A 9,865-nucleotide genomic window follows, 5' to 3' on the forward strand; every position below is an offset into this window, starting at 1 on the left:
ACCAAATAAATAAAGCCTGTATTTAAATGTGTTTTATTTTGTAATTAAAATAAATCTTTAATTTTCAGTTCCACTGTTCTGCAAGTCTGTAAAACTTGTAAAACATTTTTTAAAAAGTTGTAAATAATTTATTTAAATGAAGGAAGACTTCAGGCACAGTTTTAAGTGCAACAGCAAAAAAATGTTCATGCACTCTAAAAATCAATCACAGGCACAATCTGGTGTGGTATAAAGATCACTGCCTTGGACTCTGAAGCAGAAGAAACATGTTCCCTGGAGTGAGGCTCACACATCACCATCTGGCAGTCTGATGACTGAGTTAGGGTTTGGTGGATGCCAGGACAATGCTACTTGTCTGAATACTTAAAACTGACTATAACGTTTTGTTGAGGAGCAGTAAAGTTCTGTAGCTATAACATGGCATGGGAAAAAACATTTTTTTTCAAAATGAATCAGTTAATAGTGCTGCTCCAGCAGAATTCTGCACTGAAATCCATTTCTCAAAAGCGCAAACAGATTTTTTTTTTATATTCAATTTTGAAACCTGACATGGGGCTAGACATATTGTCAATTTCCCAGCTGCCCCAAGTCATGTGACTTGTGCTCTGATAAACTTCAATCACTCTTTACTGCTGTACTGCAAGTTGGAGTGATATCACCCCCCCCATCCCAGCAGCCAAACAAAAGAACAATGGGAAGGTAACCAGATAACAGCTCCCTAACACAAGATAACAGCTGCCTGGTAGATCTACGAACAGCACTCAATAGTAAAAACCCATGTCCCACTGAGACGCATTCATTTAAATTGAGAAGGAAAAACAGCAGCCTGCCAGAAAGCATTTCTCTCCTAAAGTGCAGGCACAAGTCACATGACCAGGGGCAGCTGGGAAATTGACAAACTGTCTAGCCCCATGTCAGATTTCAAAATTGAATATAAAAAAATCTGTTTGCTCTTTTGAGAAATGGATTCCAGTGCAGAATTCTGCTGGAGCAGCACTATTAACTGATTCATTTTGGAAAAAAAAATTTCCCATGACAGTATCCCTTTAAGGTTTCAGCACAGAATGACATTCTTTACCAACCACTTCTTACGTTTGGCAACAGTTTGGGAAAAGCCATTTTCTTTTTCTCCACAATAATGCCTCTATTGAATCAAGGTCCATAAAAGACTGATTTGCTAAAATGAAAATAAAACAACTTGACTGGCCAGCACAGAACCCTGTCTTCAACCCAGCTGGATGCATATGGGATGACCTGAAACTCCAATTGTCAGCTAATCCTGATAATCCAACATCTGTGCCCAATATCACTAATGCTCTTGAGGCTGAATGGCAAACTCCACCATCAAACATTAAAATAATACCAGAAGTGTAGAGGCTACTATAGCAGCAAAGGGAGGAACCTTGGTTTTCACAATGAGATTTTGGACATTCAGATATCTGGATAGTTTTGGACATATATGGGGGAATATAATTAAAAATCACAATCATGTTTAACGTTGTGTTTCCGCAAATGTTTAGAGCTGCTCTTATGTAAAATGCAAAATCATTTAATAGATTCAATAGATGGTGAGGAGGAAGGTAGAATGTGAGGACTGAGGAAGTGCAGAATGGAAAGTGCAGGAAATATTAATATGAATGTAAATTATACATTAATATTAACTGCAAAATTATAACATATAACAAGTCAATTATCCTAGTCCTTGGTTTTTTAATTCTTGCTTTGTTTTCTTGTTTACTCCCTTCTAGGTTCTTCATTGAGAAGGTCTACTTATAATCAGGTAAGTGTGGGTTTTATTTTTAATATAAAAAGGACTTTTATTATATAGCTTTTTTTTTTTTTTTTAAATACTATTTTTATTGGTTTTACAGTTGGATACATATGATTCACATAGACACAGTTCAAACGGAGATCAGGTTAGGCAATATTACTTGTACCGATAAACATGTTGAAAGAATACTGATATAAAACTAGGGGAGAAACAAAAGCAAATAATCAAATAGTTAATCCTGAAGTATATGCATATTTGATTTCTTTAGATCTCGTGTGTTAGGTCTCCCGTGAGTCTGAAATTCAGACTTTGCTTACTGTATAGTGGTGCCGATGCTGAGGTGTCTGAGTGAGCTGAGGCATTTAAAGGAGAAGGAAACCCTTTCGGTGCAAAACCCCTCCCCCATAAGCCCCCCTTCCTCCTCCCCCCGGCCTACTTCCCCCCCACCCCAGGCAAATGCAGGCCCAATCTTCTCCCATGCGGTCTTCTTCCTGGATTCCCCGGCATTTGCCAGCGCATACGCAGTAGGAGCATTTGGTGGTGGGAATCTACTGCACATGCGCCGAAAGTCACGAAGTTGCTGAAAAAAGAAATCTGTTCAGTCAAGGTTCCTCCATATGAATACACAACATTATCAAGCAAATTTGCATAGCATCTGCTCTAATGTTGCTGTAGTCATTGTAGAGAAAATATACAACTGTTCAGCTTGAACCAAATAAATAGAGCTTGTATTAAAATGTGTTTTATTTTGTAATTAAAATAAATCTATAATTTTCAGGAGAAACTTTGTGACTTTCGGCGCATGCACAGTAGAGCTGAACCAGCAAATGCTCCTACTGGGGAATCCAGGAAGAAGACCGCATAGGAGAAGATGGCGCCTGGGGGGAGGTAGGCTGGGGGGGAGGAGGGAGGGGGCCTACGGGGGAGAGGGGGTTTGTGCCGAAAGGGTTTCTTTCTCCATTTAAAGGTAGAATGAAGAAAGAGAAAAAGGAGGAGAGAATAGAGGAGGTGAGCTGAGGTAGAAGGGATAGAAAGTTAATAAACTAGGGAAGAGATGGAGGGGTAAAGTATATGACAGTCCTGCCTGGGGGTTCTTTTAAGATATGGTGAGCTCCTGGTCACTTATTAGGGTAGGACACACTGGGCGATTTGGGGAGATTTAGTCGCCTGGCGACTAATCGCAGCGACTTTTCTCCCCGAATGCCTCCCCTCACTCTGCGCCTGGATAAAATGAAAAGTCGCCGGCGCTAATCACACACGGCGATTCGTTTTCCGAAATCGCCCGAAGTTGCCTCACGAGGAAACTTCGGGCGACTTCGGAAAACAAATCGCCGCGTGTGATTAGCGCAGGCGATTTTTCATTTTATCCAGGCGCAGAGTGAGGGGAGGCATTCGGGGAAGATTGGTCGTGGAAAGTTGCGGCGATTAGTCGCCAGGCGACTAAATCTCCCCAAATCGCCCAGTGTGTCCCTACCCTTATGCAGCTTTTTATGTCTGGATGACAGGTTCCCTTTAAGTGCCAGTTATTAGACTTATGAATTGATTTGAAATTTGATTTTTAGTTTCATCAACAAAACAATAAATACAAATATGTTATGTAATTTGTCATCTATATGGTGTGTTTTAATGTATTTCTAATACAAAAAAAAGTTTACATGGATGTAAAACAAAATACCAAAGAGAGTGGGATGCTGATTTAAAGTGGGTCAGGAGTTAGGGAGTCAGCATCAGTGGCTTATAGATATGTCAGGTATGAAAGGAGTTTTTGGTGTTTATTCACTAACAGGATGTGACAGAAGCTAGGTCTGCATAGGGCACAGACAGGGAAAACTGCAGAGTACGGCAGTCAATAGAACAAGCAACATCAAAATCAAACTGCTAGGAAAATATATAAAATGCAGGACATATAACTCTGGACATGGCTAACTATAGGGGAACTAAGCAACAGACTACAGCAGATTTGGTCAGTGCAGTTCTAAAAAGACAAAACCAAGGGCTGGATGAAAGTGGAAAAGATAACCTAATAGAAATATGTAAATAAGAAAGACTGAAAGATAGGAAAAATACCAGACCTGTTGAAAACCAAATTCAGCATTTTAGGAGTAGTACAGGCAAGACATGGTAATGATGAATTGGCATAGAAGAACAGCACGCTGAGATTAGAATCAGTAGAAAATATAGTACTTAAAGCATACTATGTGCAGGCTCAGAAAAAGTGCTTATGTCTAGATCCATAGAGTTTTCGATTAGTATTCTGGCAAAGGGGGTTGTTGGTATGTGTTTATGTGGGTTCCATGTCCTGGGGTGGAGCCAGGGCAAAGGTACTGCTCCTGCAGGACACACACCTCAGTGGTCAGGCCAAGAAACTGATGAGCTTGTCTCCTTGTGCAGTAAATGGAATGTTAGTACTTATAGCTACTTGTGACTATAACAGAGGCAAGTTTGGGAAGTAGGAATTACAGGACACAAGGATTTAAAGAGTGACAGTTTTTTTTTGAAAATAATAGGACAAATTGATTTCGACCTGCTGGTGGTGTCAATGTTGAAAAAATAAGTTATGTAACAAAAGTCCTAACGTTTTTGCATGTCTGTTCAAATTCAGTATTATAAATATCATTTATTTATAAAGTGCCAACATATTTTACAGCACTGTACAATAAATTTGTGTTTAGTCCAGTTGCCAATACAAGAGGTAAAGAGGAAGAAAGGGGTGTAAGCCACCCCCCCTATGTAATTTGCCCCCACTGCTAATCACTAAAGAGGAAAAGTTGTGTGCGCCCCTTACGTATGTTATAAAAAAAAATTAACAGAGGCAAATATTCTTGTAATTTTTATATATATTTATTATTTGAGGACTTTTTACATTTCATGGTTATAGCATTCAACAAAAAATGAGAATTGAAGTGCCTTGTGATTGGATCAGCATAATTCTTGGGAAAAGCCAAGTTAAAATGCAATGAAATCAAAGATATGTGAGACTTGTTTTCTGATGAGATGGTTTCTGATCTAGCGTTCAACCTGCTACCAACTGAGATAATTATTCCCAGCTGACGCTGGCTGCCTGCAACCTCATTTCACCTCCCTTTGTCTGGATTTGTTTACTCAGCTATGATCACCAGTGACATTGTCATCCTTTCCTTTGCTGCTACTTCTATGGATTTTCAGCAGTGAAATGTTGTCAATGATACAGCTGTACAGAAACTCACACTAACCTAAGCCCAGTTGTAAATAGGACAGCTTTCTTTGTTCTTGTTGCCTGTGCTGTGACATTGGAAGCCAGACTTGACTGCTCAACACTTGCTGTTGAAATGACAACAGTTAGATTGCAAAAGCTCTACTACAAACACTAGTGAACACTTGAATGTGACTTCCCATGCCAGTGACCTCTGTGCTAGTGATATCCCATTGTGTCTGCTTGACATTGCACTTGCCACGTTACGTTATTTTCTTTTTTTCTTCTTTTTTTTTTTTAATTTTTTAGTTTTCCAATTATTTCCATTATTTTTCATATACTGACTCACAAATAACTTTTATATTTGCAGTACCTGCCATATAATATATTTGTCGTAAAGGGATTCTGTTGTGATTATTATGATGTAGTTTTTATTTTTAAATTACACTGCTGACACTGCAAATAATTCACTCTACAATATAAAATTTCATTCCTGAACCTGCAAGTGTATTTTTTTTAGTTGTAGTATTGGTGTGTAGGCAGCCATCTCAGGTCATTTTGCCTGGTCATGTGCTTTCAGAAAGAGCCAGCACTTTAGGATGGAACTGCTTTCTGGCAGGCTGTTGTTTATCCGACTCAGTGTAACTGAAGGAATCACAGAGAGACTTGGATTTTACTATTGAGTGCTGTTCATAGATCTACCAGGCAGCTGTTAACTTGTGTGAGGGAGCTGTTATCTGATTACCTTCCCATTGTTCTGTTCTTAGGCTGCTGGGGAGGGGGAAGGCAGGGGGTGATATCACTCCAACTTGCAGTACAGCAGTAAAGGGTGACTGAATTTATCAGAGCACAAGTCACATGACTGGGGGCAGCTGGGAAAATGACACTATGTCTAGCCCCATGTCAGATTTGTTCTCTTTTGAGAAACGGATTTTAGTGCTGGAGCAGCACTATTAACTGATGCTTTTAAAAAAACAAAAACATTTTTCCCATGACAGTATCCCTTTAAGGAGTGATGCTAGAACAGAGTCAAGTGCTGTGGGCAACCTGGGAAGGATGTGAATTAAGGGGCACTGGGTTGGAACTTCTCATGCATGTATATTTTGTTCTCATTATCATCAAAGCTTGCTTCAGATATTAAGTGCTATAGTAAATATGTACAGGAGCACAGAAAAATCCCAAATATCATTAGGATTCCAAAATGTTAATACAGAGCTACAGTCTGTTCTCCAAAATTAAAAAAATACAATAATCTTTATTATAGCATAATTTAAAATATAATTAAGATATTTTTTTTAATTTTGGAGTATAAACTGTACCTGTATATTTGCATTATCACTAGGGATGTAGCGAACTGTTCGCCGGCGAACTTGTTCGCGCGAACTTCGACCGTTCGCGTCCGCCGAATGTTCGCGAACGTCGCGCGCCGTTCGCATTTTGAGTTCGCGTTCGATTCGAATACAAATCGTTCGACCATTCGACCATTCGAATTCCTTCGACCGCTAAAAATCGAACGATTTCCATTCGTTCGAACGATTGTAAGCATTCGATCGAATGAAAAGCATTCGATCGAATGCTTCGATCGTTCGATTCGAATGAAAATCCTTCGATCGTTCGAATCGAACGATTTTAGCGGGTGTTCGAAGTTCGCGAACTGTTCGCGAACGTTCGCATTTTTTGCCGGTGTTCGCGAACGGCGTTCGCGAACACCAAATCGGCAGTTCGCTACATCCCTAATTATCACCCAAGCACTTATGCTGTTGGCCTGATATAGTGAAAGAGGCAGCCTTATCCGTTCCCTGTTTATAACACTTATGTGTTATAAACATGAAATGCATAAGACTACGTCTGTAATGAGTACAAAATAAATGGACATTGTTTTTACTTCTCTTCCTTTGATGGACATTGAGTGCCTTCTCGCAATATAGATGGTTGAATCTGTTCCCCTAGCTTGAGGCTCAGGGTAGTGCACCTGGACCTCCACGTAACTTTGGTGAGTTGTGGACATTTATATCCAATATGATGCAGGGAAACCTTCATTTTACATATCCTGATTTCAGGTTTTTTCTCATTTTTTTGTGGTCCCATTAATATATATCGCACTTCCCTGATTTAACATCATTTTATTCTGTCCCCACTGAAAAATGTAAAATGGGGGTTCTACTGTATTCCTCAAGAATGGAGAGTTGAGCCCCATTTGAAACTTGTAGCAAATAGGACCATACTGCTTATTCTTTTTTAATTTCTTCATGGTTATGAGTTTATACTCAAAAAATTGGCCTCCAAAAGGGTATATTGAAAAAACTGCCTTCAGCATTTTAGTTTGCTTGCTCAGTATACTATCTTTGGCATGTCCACCGTAAAAGTGTGGAGCCCAGCCACCATGCATAGTGATGTGTTTTATGCATAGAAATAGCCTCTGTAATTTGGCAGTTTTGCCTTGTGCCCTTACAATTAAATTTCAGTCTATCACTACCCCAGTCCTATCCTCTGAATATTAATAAGTTAACATATTACCCATATGTTATTTTGCATAGGTTTGATCCAAAATATAGTGCAAGTTAAAAACAATTTACTTGTTTGTTTTTTTTTACTTGTATAAAAGCAGCTCTCGTGTGCTTTTCACGTGCTTTCCATACCTGTCTGTTTTGGCTCAAACCTGTTTGCAGAGGTCTAAACAGGAGGCCCTTGATCTTGCAGAAGTTGTAAATCTGCACACAAATAAAGAATCATTGTGTGTCTGCCTTTCCCTTTTTTCAGTTCTTTATTTTACTTTCAGGATGAAAACCAAGTTAACTTACAGGCAATGTTGCATGGGGCAACTTTCTTTTCTAAACTTGATCTCTTTGCTTAAACTTGACCAGATCATTGGAAAATACAATGACACTTCTTACAAATGCATGATCCTGGTTTGCAGCAATTGCAATATGATTAGATCACATCAGATCACATCAGTGCAGTCAGTCCTGTGCCTCTAAAGTTTTAAGAAGTGTCCTGGCTTTTTTACACAGTTTGGTAATGTTACTTTGGAGCCAGGTCCACTTGGGTGCCACTAAGGATGTCTTAGCAGATGTTTTTGGCTTTGGTAGCTTGCTGGTATACACAAGCAATTCTTTGTTTAGCATGAAACCAGTAAACCCCCGATTCTCTAAAGAATCGTTAATGAAAGAATGGTAACAACAGTGAGGCAGCAAAATGCGATGGGTGCTGATTCACTCTCCATCCCCAGGCAGCAACTGGCGACGCTAATTTGCGGGGATGTAGAGTGAATCTGTGCCGATTGCTTGTTGTTACCTATCTGCTATTAGAATTCTTAAATTTTGAGTTTATTGGTAGTAAAGTGTTACTGAAAAATTTCTTTATAAACAACATTTTTGGTGAAAATGTTCTCCTGTCCTTGAATGAGTTCTCCCTGGTGAGGTGTACTTAAAATCTTGACTTTAACATCAGATGAACGCTGCACTCTTGAAAATGCAACATAAAGTTGACCATGACCAAACACAGGCTCAGATAGGTAAATGCCGACTTTATCCAATGTTTGTCCTTGTGATTTGTTGATTGTCATGGCAAATGCAGCCTTAATGGGGAATTGTCGTCGTTTAAGTTTAAAAGGTAATTCCTGGTCAGAACTGGTAAGGTCAATTCTGGGAATCAAAATGGTATCACCGCTATGGGATCCTGTAAGCACTTCTGCCTTGATAACATTTTGTCTCATGGTCTTCACAACCAACCGTGTACCGTTACATAAACCTTGCTTAGTGTTAAGGTTTCTTAACAGCATGACTATTGTTCCTACTTTGAGTATTAGATTGTGTTGTGGTAATCCAGCAGGGTTGATAGTGTTTAAATATTGTAATGGGAAATTAAGTTTCTCACTTTCGTCTTCAGAATCAATACAGTCTGTACTCAGAAAGACACAGCTTTGTCCAGGAAGTAATGCAATCACTTGGTTGTTTATCATGTCAACATCAATATTTTTTGGAGATAATATAGCCCGTTTTGCTAATAATGGTATCTGGTCTAATGACAGTTTATTAACTGGTGTGACAGAGGCAGTGGAGTAGCTGCCGGCACTGGTGACAGAGGCAGACAGTTTATTAACTGGTGTGACAGAGGCAGTGGAGTAGCTGCCGGCACTGGTGACAGAGGCAGTGGAGTAGCTGCTGGCAGTCGGCACTGGTGACAGAGGCAGTGGAGTAGCTGCCGGCACTGGTGACAGAGGCAGACAGTTTATTAACTGGTGTGACAGAGGCAGTGGAGTAGCTGCCGGCACTGGTGACAGAGGCAGTGGAGTAGCTGCCGGCACTGGTGACAGAGGCAGACAGTTTATTAACTGGTGTGACAGAGGCAGTGGAGTAGCTGGTGGCACTGGTGACAGCGGCAGTGGAGTAGCTGCTGGCAGTCGGCACTGGTGACAGAGGCAGTGGAGTAGCTGCCGGCACTGGTGACAGAGGCAGACAGTTTATTAACTGGTGTGACAGAGGCAGTGGAGTAGCTGCCGGCACTGGTGACAGAGGCAGTGGAGTAGCTGCTGGCAGTCTGCACTGGTGACAGAGGCAGTGGAGTAGCTGCCGGCACTGGTGACAGAGGCAGACAGTTTATTAACTGGTGTGACAGAGGTAGTGGAGTAGCTGCCGGCACTGGTGACAGAGGCAGTGGAGTAGCTGCTGGCAGTCGGCACTGGTGACAAAGGCAGTGGAGTAGCTGCCGGCACTGGTGACAGAGGCAGACAGTTTATTAACTGGTGTGACAGAGGCAGAGGAGTAGCTGGTGGCACTGGTGACAGAGGCAGTGGAGTAGCTGCCAGCACTGGTGACAGAGGCAGACAGCTTATTAACTGGTGTGACAGAGGCAGTGGAGTAGCTGCCGGCACTGGTGGTGTGACAGAGGCAGAGGAGCGCCGCCATTACACAAACTCACAG

Source organism: Xenopus laevis, chromosome 2S (assembly GCF_017654675.1).
Source record: "Xenopus laevis strain J_2021 chromosome 2S, Xenopus_laevis_v10.1, whole genome shotgun sequence".
Taxonomy (NCBI): Eukaryota; Metazoa; Chordata; class Amphibia; order Anura; family Pipidae; genus Xenopus; species Xenopus laevis.